The sequence below is a fragment of the Podarcis pityusensis genome (genome assembly GCF_964106645.2).
Source record: "Podarcis pityusensis genome assembly, chromosome: 3".
In the NCBI taxonomy this organism is placed as follows: domain Eukaryota; kingdom Metazoa; phylum Chordata; class Lepidosauria; order Squamata; family Lacertidae; genus Podarcis; species Podarcis pityusensis.
The window spans coordinates 122,130,531-122,140,003 of NC_138026.1; the positions used below are offsets into that span (position 1 = coordinate 122,130,531).

Here is a 9,473-nt window from a genome sequence, read left to right on the forward strand (position 1 = left end):
TGACCTGGCTCAGGAACTAAGTATTTGTCATTACAAAAGACTAGCCAGGCTCCCCGGGCAATCCAATCAAGTGACATTTAACAGGTAACCTGCCAGACAGGAGGTAAACAATGCACTCAGATTTCTGTTGTAGACCACCCTTTCTGTGATGTAGGTAAGATGTTTCTGGGGGTGGACTTGGACTCCAAGGTGGGCAATTTAAAATGTCTATATAACGGCGGACACACCTTTGTTCTGGGTCCTCCTCCTTTCCTGCGTGTGAGGGGAGCACCCTGTTGCAACAGTCAATAAAGATCAGGCTTACTAGCTGCTTTGCTTCTCAATATTCTCTGGCTGGCCTCTGTTATTTTATCCAACCGATGGAGAACCTGCAAAGGACTCTACAAGGGCTCTTGTGTCCCCCATAAGGGAATAAGGGCAGATTTTTGTTTATTACAGTACTGCCATTTAAATGAGTTCTGGTGAATATCAGGGGAGCCTGCAGGATCAGGCCAAAGGCGGCCCATCTAGTCCAGCATCCTCTTCACACAAGTGGTCAAATGCCCCCAAGAACCTAGGAATCCAGATAGAGTGCCTCTGGACCTGGAGGTTCAGTAAGAACGTAATAAGATTCCACTGGATCACGCCAAGGGGGACCCATCTAGTCCAGCATCCTGTTCTCACAGTGGCTGAGACGCTGCGCGTGGGAAACCCACAGGCAGGATCCAAGCACAAGAACAACTCTTTCCTCCTACACTTTCCAGCAACTGGTGTTCGGAAACATGGAGTGCCTCCAACATTTAAAATGCACCCAGCGCTAGCAAAGGTAAATTAAAGAACTGCATAATGTTTAGAAGACATCTGAAGGCTGCCCTGTATTGGGAAGTTTTTAATTTTTGGTATTTTACTGTGTTTTATATATATATATGTTGTGGAGGGGCGCGGGTGGCGCTGTGGGTTAAACCACTGAGCCTAGGACTTGCCGATCAGAATCCCCGCGACGGGGTGAGCTCCCGTTGCTCGGCCCCTGCTCCTGCCAACCTAGCAGTTCAAAAGCATGTCAAAGTGCAAGTAGATCAATAGGTACCGCTCCGGCGGGAAGGTAAACGGCGTTTCCGTGCGCTGCTCTGGTTCGCCAGAAAAGGCTTAGTCCTGCTGGCCACATGACCCGGAAGCTGTACGCCGGCTCCCTCGGCCAATAAAGCGAGATGAGCGCCACAACCCCAGAGTCGGTCACGACTGGACCTAATGGTCAGGGGTCCCTTTACCTTTATATATGTTGTGGGACGTGGGTGGCGCCGTAGGTTAAACCACAGAGCCTAGGACTTGCTGATTGGAAGGTTGGTGGTTCGAAAATCCTGTTTCTTCCAATTCTTCGCTAATAATATTCTCTTTTGCCAAGCCCAGCCTGGCTCCAGTGCCATTGCCCCTCCCACCACCACTCACACCTGTGCTCTAGCCCCGCCTACAAGGAGCTCCCACCTTGAGCACACAAGCTTTGGGGCTGCATCCTGCCTGGATCTCGGACACCCAGAACAAACATTTGCATGCCCGATACCAGGTGCAGCCTGCTGAAGACACCTGGCCAGGGATGCTCTCTGGCAGGCTGGACCACTCAGACATCGCCATGGTCCCTTCCCTCTCTGTGCTGCTTGCAAGCTGCCTGCCCCTGATTTTGGGAGTTGCTTGGGATGGAGATGAAGCCCCCGCGGTAAGCCTCTTGCATTGATTCTCCCCCAGGGCGTTCTCCTCCCCCTACATTTGGGGGGGGGTTCTAAAACTTGAGCAGTTATGGGGGCCCCCTTTGCAACCAGTAAGGAGGGCTAGGCAACCAGTTACCTTCTTCAGTGGGGTTGTTCCATGACGGATCACCACAATTCTGTAAAAAACAAAACAAAAAAACCCTACTGCATGTCAGATTTTGATTAAAATTGCTGTACTTGATGATCTCATATCTCAAAGCCACTGCTGTGAATTGTTGCTGTTGCTGCTGCTGCTGTTACATTTATGTGCGGCACATATAAATAATGAAAAAAATGAAAGGGAATTCGATTTTGATGAATCCCTGAATTGAGTTTTATTATTTCGGTCACAGACCAATTCCAGCCCACATACAATATCGAGGAAGTCATAAAACACAATAGGGATACATTTGAATTTGCAATTAGGTATAACAGGGACAATACAGATATAGCAACAGTTAAAAAATATATCAATTAAAGCTTAGTCACTAATATATAACCTAAAATTATCATTTAAAACCTTTATCATTATAATAGCACAGATTGTTCCCTAAGTTATATGGCAATCACACAGAATCTGGCTACCCAAATCCGAATTATGAATCCCTTATTCGTATATGTTTGAGAAATTTGTTCTTCTCTCTTTTGTTTTTTTTAACCATTTTTTTATTGAGTTTTCCATATTTCATTACATTTTAATTACACAAATCCATAACTTAAAACATTGCCCACACAAAGCACCGACCTCCTTCCCTCCCTCTTTCGGACTTCCAAACATCTTTTACCAATTCCTCACATTTCTATGTTCTTCTCTCTTTTGTATTTGTTAATAACTTGGAAATTCGGGGGGGGGGGGCGGGGACTGTTAAAAGAAAAAAAGAACTGTGTAGGTTCTGGCCAAGGGCTTTGGAGCCGATGGAGGTTGAAGCCAAGTTATCCTTACTACAAAGCTTTGAGTCATTTTAACTGGTGTGGCTGTGCCTCCCCAGACATCCTGGGGGGCTGTGGCTTGGTGGTGGGGTGTGCTGAGAGTGATCCCCAATGGGGACCCCTTGACGCAGGCCGGGGGGCTTCACAGAACGCCTGTCCCCAGGATTATGACCCTTGTGGGTAAGCCCAGAGTATCAAGGGAACCGGCCACCTTGCAAAGGATGCTGACTCACAGGAACCCAAATTTGCTCCCCCCCCCCTTGACCCCCTTCAAGGATTGCCCCATGGAAAACGCGCCAGGCCTTCCCCAACACCACCAGGGCTGCCCCACCTCTTCTGCAAAAAACTGAGCTTTGCATGCAGGGCGGGGGACACATCCTGCCCTTCCAGAAGCCAGGAAGAAACACATGTAAATCTTCCTGCAAAGGATGTTTGCTCTCTGAGATGTCCTGTTAGGGATATGTTGCCTTTCAGGTTGATGAGTCTGTGTGAGCAGAGTCTTGATCCCAAGGAGGCTGGCAAGGAAGGCTTGTAGGTCCTGTAATAAACAAAAACCTGCCCTTATTCCCTTATGGGGGACACAAGAGCCCTTGTAAAGTCCTTTGCAGGTTCTCCATCAGTCGGAGAAAATAACAGAGGCCAACCAGAGAATATTGAGAAGCAAAGCAGCTAGGAAGGCTGATCTTTATTGATCTGTTGCAACAGGCTGCCCCCTTCACACGCAGGAGGAGGAGGAGGAACCCAGAACCCAGGTGTGTCCGCCCTTATATAGACATTTTAAATTGCCCACCTTGGAGTCCAAGACCACCCCCAGAAACATCATACCTATATCACAGAAAAGGCGGTCTACAGCAGAAATTTGAATGTTCTTGTTTTTCCTGTCTGCCAGGTTATCTGATGATGCCTTATGTGATTACCTTTCCTGGTAGTCTGCCCATTTCTTTGAGATGGTGATTTCCCAATTCCTGAGACAATGAGAAGGTTCCCTCACCCCCTCCCTCCTTGCAGGGAAAACATTTGGCCAGTTTGGGAGTCAAAATAGTTTCAAGGAGTCAAAATGGTTTCAGGGCGGTCTTCCTGTGGTGCTCCAGACATGTGGTCCCCATATCTATGTACATGCTAGATTGGTACATTTATGAACATTTATTATACATATAAGACCTTAAATTTTTCATTTCAGTCCCAAAACAAGGGCTGAAGCGGGAGACACGCGCCCCATAGAAGAGGGGAAAATGGAGCCTGTACACACACCATGCACTTAAAGCCTTCCCCCACCACACAAAGAGTCCTGGGAACTGTAGTTTAAGGGTGCAGGGAATTGTAGCTCTCTGAGGGTTAAACCATAGTTAAGGACATAAGAAGAGCCTGCTGGATCAGGCCCGCAGCTCATCTCGACCAGCATCCTGTTCTCATAGTGGCCAACCAGATGCCCATCACTGTGGGAGGGAGTTCCATAGTTTATGCGCTGCGCAAAGAAGGACTTTCTTCCCAGGATTGTTCTTTGGAGTGGGGGTGGGGGAATGTGCTTTTAAATGTGAGGTAAAGGTAAAAGGTCAGGGACCCCTGGACGGTTAAGTCCGGTCAAAGGTGATTATGGGGTTGCGGCGCTCATCTCACTTTCAGGCCAAGGGAGCCGGCATTTGTACACAGACAGCTTTCTGCCTCATGTGGCCAGCAGGACTAAACCGCTTCTGGCGCAACGGGACACCGTGACGGAAGCCAGAGCGCACAGAAATGCCATTTACCTTCCCACCGGAGTGGTACCTACTGATCTACTTGCGCTGGTGTGCTTTCGAACTGCTAGGTTGGCAGAAGCTGGGACAGAGCAACGGGAGCTCACTCCATCACGGGGATTCGAACCACTGACCTTCCGATCAGCAAGCCCAAGAGGCTCAGTGATTTGGACCACAGCGCCACCCGCGTCCCCTCACTTTTAAATGTATGGTATATGTGGCCCCAATGCATTGTGCATCTGTGAAACTGGGTTCCAGTTCACGAAAGGCCACTTTCTGGCACAACCTTAAGGTCTCGCCTCTCTTTCCTCCTAGTGCCTCAGAAGTCGCTCGGAGGGTGTCGATTCTTGTGGGCCCCGAGTCAAGAGACAAGCTGGTGAGTGAAAAGGGACCCTCAGAGGCAGGGCTGGACTCAGTATAGGTTCAGCTGGGGCAGGATCCTGCCCCTGGATGGCCAAACAGACCTCTCCTCCTTTGAGTCCAAGGCACATTGCTGAAGAGAGGCACATCCTACCTCCTTGCTTGCCTCTGCCCAGTCATGCGCCCCCAATCAAAACACCCACATTCCATAAGGTCTCACACAATCCTAGCGTTGGAAGGGACCCCGGGGGCCGCCCAGTCTGGCCCCCTGCAATGCAGGCAGTGGCGGAACTTGGGGTCTCAAATTTCAGCTTTTTCTGCTGCCGCATCACACGGTTGACTCATGTTAAGGTTGTGGTCTGTTTGCTAAGACCCCTAGATCCTTTTCACATCGTAAGCCAGATGTCCCCCATTTTATACTTGTGCATCTGGTTCTTCCTGCCCAAGCAGTGCCAGATTTACGTATAAGCTAAACAAGCTATAGCTTAGGGCCCCACTCTTTTGCCCCCCCCAAAAAACATACTTCTTCTTAATTGTGTTTCAGTTCAACGATTACTTTGATAAAATGCATATTTTGTTATGTGCAAATGACTTTAGATACCATATAAATTACCATATAGCATATATTCAACACAAAAAACAGTGACAATTTGTTGTTGACAAAGGACAGCTGGACATATAAAGGGCCCCATTACCTTCAGTAGCTGAGGGGCAGGAGTCAGCAAACTTTTTCAGCAGGGAGCCGGTCCACTGTCCCTCAGACCTTGTGTGGGACTGGACTAGATTTGGGGGGCTGAACAAATTCCTATGCCCCACAAATAACCCAGAGATGCATTTTAAATAAAAGGGCACATTCTACTCATGTAAAAACACGCTGATTCCAGGACTGTCGTGGGCCAGATTGAGAAGGCGATTGGGCCAGATCTGGCCCCCGGGCCTTAGGTTGCCTACCCATGGCTTGCAGCGGTTCTCAACCTGTGGGTCCCCAGATGTTGTTGGACTACAACTCCCATCATCCCTGAGCTCTGGCCTTGCTAGCTAGGGGTGATGGAAGTTGTAGTTCAACAACATCTGGGGACACACAGGGCCTCATCAAACCTAAATCCAGCCCTGTGGCCAAGTGTCGAATAGATGCACACACACACACACACACACAGAGGTAAAGGTAAAGGGACCCCTGACCATTAGGTCCAGTCGTGGCCGACTCTGGGGTTGCGGCTCTCATCTCACTTTACTGGCCGAGGGAGCCGGCGTACAGCTTCCGGGTCATGTGGCCCGCATGACTAAGCCGCTTCTGGCGAACCAGAGCAGCGCACGTGCTTTCAAACTGCTAGGTTGGCAGGAGCAGGGACCAAGCAACGGGAGCTCACCCTGTCGTGGGGATTTGAACCACCGACCTTCTGATCGGCAAGCCCTAGGCTCTGGTTTAACCCACAGCGCCACCCGCGTTGCATTAGGTCCATAAATTACCATAAAACATATATTCAACACAAAAAACACAAAAATTACCATATAGCATATTAAAAAAAATCCTTCCAGTAGCACCTTTAAGACCAACTAAGTTAGTTCTTGGTATGAGCTTTCGTGTGCAAGCAAACTTCTTCAGATACACTGAAACAGAAGTTGCCAGATCCTTCTATATAGTGAGAAGGTGGGGAGGGGTATTACTCAGAAGGGTGGTGGGAATGGGAGATAGGCAGATAGCTGGGATGAGCCTGCTGACGACTCTTAACGACTGTAATGGGTCTTACAGGAAAAGGCAAGGGGTGAGAAGGTGAGAAATGGCTTAGTCATGTATAATGGGATAAGAATTCTGAAGAAGTGTGCTTGCACACGAAAGCTCATACCAAGAACTAACTTAGTTGGTCTTAAAGGTGCTACTGGAAGGATTTTTTTTATTTTGATTATGGCAGACCAACACGGCTACCTATCTGTAACATATAGCATATATTCAACACAAAAAAACAGCTGGACACATTACCTTCAGTAGCTTAGGGCCTCATCAAACCTAAATCTAGCCCTGTGCCCAAGTGTTGAATATATGCGCGCACACACACACACACACACACACACACATTAAAACATACAGGTCATTACAAGAAAAACATTGAAGCTGCACCAGCCATTTCTTAAAAAGCAACCTGGAATAAGAAGTGTGTGCTGACTTACCCAGGGGCCACCCGGGGTGGGGGGTGCCGAGGCAGGACCCCCCCCATACAACTCACTGGCTCTGCTCTCGCCCAGCTGCATGGCGCAGGGGCGGAGGCGTTGTTCTGCGCCCATGCTTGTCTGCTTTCTCCCCCAGGCCTGATCCGTGGCGCTGCCTACCTCAAGCTCTCCCCGGGGTCCTCAGCACCCTTAGACTCTGTGCAGGTGCAGCAGTTCCTCCAGACGGTGAGCGTCCCCCGGGAGGTAGCTGGCACATCAAGCAGCATCGCCAGCCTGGACGTCACGACCAGTGAGTAAAGGGAAGAGCCTCCTGGGGCTGTTCCTGAGCCACCTTCACAAACCATCTTGCTCTCTACCTGCTTCAAGCTTCTGGTCCTCAAGGGGTTGGGATTATTGTACCTTGACTCTGTATCTCCAGGCTTGCCTTATCTGGTGAGATCATCTTCTGAGGCCCTCCTTCGTGTGCCTCCTCAAGAAGTCTGGAGGCTGGCAACACGAGAGCAGGGCCTTTTCTGCAGTGGCTCCCCATCTGTGGAATGCTCTCCCCAGGGAGGTTTGCCTGGCGCCTTCATTATACACCTTTAGGCACCAAGCAAAAACATTCCTTTTAAACCAGGCCTTTGGTTGACCTAATGGACATCCTATACCCTTTTAAAATGTGTGTGTTATTGGGGTGTTGTTTTTTATTCTGATTATATATATTGTGGTTTTTATGTTGATCTTTTCTGTGAACCGCCCTGAGACCTCTGGGTATAGGGAGGTATATAAGCCCTACCAACAACCACAACCACAACAACCACAACAACAACAACAACAATTTATTATTTATACCCTCCCATCTGGCTGGGTTTCCCCAGCCACTCTGGGCGCAGCTCCCAACACAATATTAAAAATGCGATAAAAGATCAAACATTAAAAAGTTCCCCAGACAGGGCTCCCAACCTGTTAAGAAAGAAAGCCCAGATCTGTCAGTTTCAGATTCTTGTTTTTCCAGTTTTAAATTCTTCAACTACCTATCAACCTTGTTCAGAGCACTGTTCATCCACATTTTGCAGATGCCATACATTACTCATCTTATTCTATTATCTGTTTATAACTCCCATTAATGCAATGTTGGAGGGGGATTTCCAGCCAGTGGCAGAGTACAGAGTGACTCCAGGAGACATAGGTGTAAAAACCCAAACTATAACGAAGACTTTATTACTAAACAATAAACACAAACTCTGGTGGGTGTTATTCCTGCAGGCAGGCTACAAAACTCAGCTTTTTTCCTTTATAGCAACGGCCAGCTGCAGCCAATTAATCCCAGAAACTTCTTAAAGGTTTCTGTGCCGAATGTCCCCTAACATGCAATTGTGGGCAGGGTTAGGGTTAAGGGTGTGAATCCTCAGTTATGAGTTTGAAGGGGAGAAATGTAAATGTTGGAATTAAACAGCAATGGAACATGGCAAGTATGTCTGTAACAATTCAACTTAGAGCTTAAATGTATGCAAAATAACCCTTCACAGCAGCAGCAATTAGTGATAGCACAATTTATGCAGCTTTGCACTTGTAATAGGACAGGAAACCATTGCCGCCAGTACTGTGACCCTGGCAGGTCTCTGTTCAGACTTTCATTGCTTTCAAAGCACAGAATCATAGTGTCGAGTTGGAAGGGACCCCAAAGGTCATCTAGTCCAACCCCCTACAATGGAGGAATCTGTCAGGAGCTCATCCTACACTCGAGTAGGACCCTGGCAGAGACACATGCCCAACTGGCATGTTCCCTCCCTCCTGGTCGATCGATCGGGAGCTTCGAAAGCTTTCTTCAGCCCGAACATCACAGCAACCGATGCCAACAGACGTCGGCACACTTAGGGATCCGCAGAGTTTGCGCATCATGCATGGCAGACCTCAGCAACTCAGCATTTTGGCTAATCTACTTTGAAGGTAAAGGTAAAGGGACCCCTGACCATTAGGTCCAGTCTTGGCCGACTCTGGGGTTGCAGCACTCATCTCGCTTTATTGGCCGAGGGAGCCGGCGTACAGCTTCCGGGTCATGTGGCCAGCAGGACTAAGCCGCTTCTGGCGAAACAGAGCAGCGCACGGAAACGCCGTTTACCTTCCCGCCGGAGCAGTACCTATTGATCTACTTGCACTTTGACGTGCTTTTGAACTGCTAGGTTGGCGGGAGCAGGGACCGAGCAACGGGAGCTCACCACGTCGCGGGGATTTGAACCGCCGACCTTCTGATCAGCAAGTCCTAGGCTCAGTGGTTTAACCCACAGCGCCACCCGCAAATAGATGCTGAATACATGCCTGTAAATAATGCTTACACATGTCTCTGTCTGCCACTTCCGTTGTAAGAAGATTTATTCACTGGGTTGACAGAGCGTGCCAAGTCTGTAAAGGTATCTGAGGCTTGTGTCGCTGTTTGATACTGAGACTGGAGATCGCCTGGCTGCAGGCCGGTGGCTGGAGCCACCTGGGGGCCTGCCTGATGCCCCCGTCTCCCCGGCAGCATCCCAACACATCCTTCTCCTTCTCTCTCCCCCCAGAGTGTGACCCCCGGCAGTGGGAG

At 49.0% G+C, this 9,473-nt stretch overlaps 1 protein-coding gene across 2 annotated transcripts in view; it reads left to right on the forward strand.

The window, feature by feature from the left end:
* The window catches only part of SELENOI (selenoprotein I), a 114,581-nt gene that overhangs the window by 77,750 nt on the left and 27,358 nt on the right, over nucleotides 1-9,473 (forward strand). The window lies entirely within an intron of this gene.